Below are 3,783 nucleotides of genomic sequence, written 5' to 3'. Positions count from 1 at the left end.
GTGAGCATTTGATTGCAGATTTTAAGTTTTACATAATTATTTTATTAAAAATTAATTTTCAAAAAACTTGTAAAAAAACATTTCTACATAATTTTTATGAAAATTGTAAAATATCTTGATGTCATGTTAAATTAAACCCTTTGGATTTAGTGATGTCAAAAGTTGTAATAAAAATGATTTATTTTTCCTTTATCAAACTAAATAGATTAATATTTTCTTAAAACAAATATTACTTTATTGTTAGTTATTTAATTATTGTCAAAATGCTAAAAATTTGGCATTTATATTGTAATTTTGTTAGTTTTAAACTTGGCTCAATTTGTGTAATTTTTGTACGGAAAATGTTTTTTTTTGTAAAAATTTAATTCTAATTTAAAAAGGACAAGAATTTTTTACATTGTAAAATTAAAGTTATTAAGAAATGGGAACTTTACATTAATGAAGGGGAACTACACTTGCATCGAGGGATAAGTAAATAAATTACTTTAAAATACTTATACTTCATTACTTCAGCAATGGATGTATTATTACTAGGATCTTACACTAGATTTTCATGTTCTCTAATAAAGTGAAACACGCAGTGGGCCTAAAATTACGGTTCTCGCTTTATACTCCGTTTACCTCATTCCCTCCCCTCTTACTGGATGAACATATTGACCAATAAAGGAGTTCCATGTTAGCACGCTAAATTGAAGACACGTTTTTCCATAATAATGTTCACGTATATTCTACAACCATTGAAACAGCTGCACTTCTGAACTAAATAATAAGAATAAATAAGAATTATATTTATGTAATATGTAAGAAATTATTAGAAGAGGTCAATTTTTACAAACTTTAAAGGCTGCTATTTTTAGCACATTCAATAACAAACAAAATATTTTACTTGGATATTTATCTTTTTTAGCCAATAATAATGCATCCTAAAATGAATCTAGATTATTAACAAGGTAATATGTGTGAGAAAGAGGGGAATTTTTGCGTATTTTCCTTAAAGCTGTGTGTAACCGTTTCGTCAAATGTGCTTATTTGCAACAATTTGACTTAATAAGTGCATTTGACAAAACGGTTACACTTAACTTTACGGAAAATACACGAAAAAAATGACCCCCTTTTGGGGTAAAACTGTTAAAGTATTAAAGTTGTAATTGTTCTGTTGTAATACAAATTTCTGTAGTAAACAAGTATGACAACATCCTTAAAGCGAAGCACTGAAACGGTAGGACAAACGGACATTAACACTTGTATGGTGTCAGAATTGAATAATCAGAATATAAATGTATAAGAGTCAAAGCAAAATTGTAAGTAAATATGTTAAAAATATTGCTTGATACAGGATAATGTTTATGGACATACTTACATTTTTAGGACTTGATTATAGAGTTGCTTCGCTAATAACATTATACTCTGTTGTCCCAGGAATCAATATACCAAAATTCAGATCAATCGGATGATCAGATCACATAACAATTTGTTGTTAAAAAAGTATAAAACTCAACATGTTTAAAATGGACGTACGGAAATTTTGGTAATAATTATAGAGTTGCTACGCTTTCTAAATCATACCATAACCATAACCACTAAAGGAATCACCATGTAAAGTTTGAAATCGATAGGACAATTCTAACATGCCTAAATTAACGAAAAAAGGCTATCCGTTACAAACGTACGGACGGACAGGCCCTAATTATAGAAAAGATTCGCTTTTTAAAATGTAATAAAATAAGGTACTGTCGATAGCATTTATCCCTTTAATTTACTGCCAAAGTTTTCACTTATGTTCTAGGAAAACCGGCTAGTATATAATATGTCAACTATGACCACTTTTATTTGATGCTGAAAAGTCGACACATAATCATACCATAAAGGTCAACAAAATGCTTTCTGGTTTTACAAGGAATTTGGGGATTAAACACTAAGTTTGTTAATAAAAAATACTAAAAATATTATACAATACAAATTTAATGGCTGAATTAAATTTTTCCCTTTTTTTAAAGTTAGAAAAAATACACAAATTAAAATTGTGAGGAAATTTATTTTTAAGTTGTATATTTAGTTTATTTAAGATGTTTTATTATAGATTTATTAATGTTGTAGTTCTTATCATAAATTTTATAATAAATGTTTAAGCGTTATTCTTTTTTTAAATTCTTATAATCATCATATGGATTATTATAGACCATTATTATAGACCGTTAGAAACGTTAAGGGGGTATAGCTATGACGAACATTAGATTTATTAGGTGATTAATATTTACTCGGATGCAATGTTAATGTAGATAGACTGTTTTGTTGTTGTAAATATTCTGCTCACAAACTCACTCGTAACGTGGGTATGTCTGTAAAGTTCAATGTGGACATCAAATTTCCATAATGGAAATGTTGCTTTCTCTTCTGCTTGAAGGCTCATTTTTTGGACAAGATTTCAATGATCATTTTGCAACTACTCTTTCGATCACTTGGTCGGTCTGACTGCTCTAGAATTCTTTGTGTTTATATATATCTATTGATTTTTGCTTTTATCAGCTGTTATCAAAGATACGATTCATTATCTACTCTACAACTCATTATGTCTGTCTGTTATGTATTTGAGATGGATTTTTTGATTAGAAAATAAAATTGTTCTCAGTTGCTATGATTTTCATGAATATTGATTATCTTTTCAATTTTCTAGTTTCCCTTTTATGAGCTTCTCTACTTATGGATGTTGTAAACCTTGTTATATTATTACTTTTTCGGTTTTGAATTTTTAATTGGTGTTTTCTCCCAAATGGCCTATCAAGCAATATTAATATGATGATAAATTAAAAATAAAAGAGCATTTCTTACGCATATTCCATACAAGGCATAACTGGTGGTGCCCCATATCTCCCAGTCATTTTTTCTATTTATTTCAAAATAAGGGAAGGGGGATTATATGCTCGACTAGGCACTTTTAATGAAAACGTCTTTAATTTTTCCGCAACTAACCTACTGTAATAATCAATATTCAAATTCTCTGCAAGAATTGAATGCCTTTTTCAATAAAAGTAGAACATAAATTCCTAGGTATAAATCTGGAATTTGTAATAAGAGTGTTGACTCCCTATACATGCACAACTTCAAAGCGGATCAAGGAATTCCAAGAAATACCTCCGGTGAAGATATATGTACAGGGTGGGGAACTTTGGACACCTTGATAAAAGTTGTGGGTACAAAAAAATGACGGCATAATGGCCTACCAATGGAAAATTAAAATGTATACTACCATTGATAATTTAGTCTATGTATTGGCCTATCCTTGGTCATTTGTATTGTATAACGCCTTTTTATAGGCACTATAAAAATCTTTTAGATCATCTGTTTCATTGAAAAAATGATTTCTCTGGATTTTGGATGGCTCCTGTGGCTTAAAAAGGCAGAAAATTTTGTAACATAAAACTAAAATGATAGGCAACAAACCATTCAGGGGTTATATATGATCCCACTCCCCTCTAATTTAGGGTTAATCCTTAGAAAGTACCTAGACAGTAGATTGTAGGATTATTTCTTAATAAACCTAACTCGTCTAAAGTTCCCTTCCAGGAAGATCCCTTTAAAGTTGAAAAAAGAATTGTACCTTGCTTGCTAAGTTGCTGCTGCTTCAGAATATTAAAATTTTACTTGCACTTTGCTCAACATTTCTTTCTCTACTTCAACAATGATTTCATTTAAATTCTTCAATTTTCCGTATATTCTAATTTAAAGAAAGAGCGATTAATAACGAATATTAATCCTAAAATATTGAACGTGAGGGAGGTTGCT

This window comes from Acartia tonsa, chromosome 2 (genome assembly GCF_053477335.1).
Source record: "Acartia tonsa isolate MP-2025a chromosome 2, ASM5347733v1, whole genome shotgun sequence".
Taxonomy (NCBI): Eukaryota; Metazoa; Arthropoda; class Copepoda; order Calanoida; family Acartiidae; genus Acartia; species Acartia tonsa.
Note: the sequence above shows the minus strand (reverse complement) of the source record.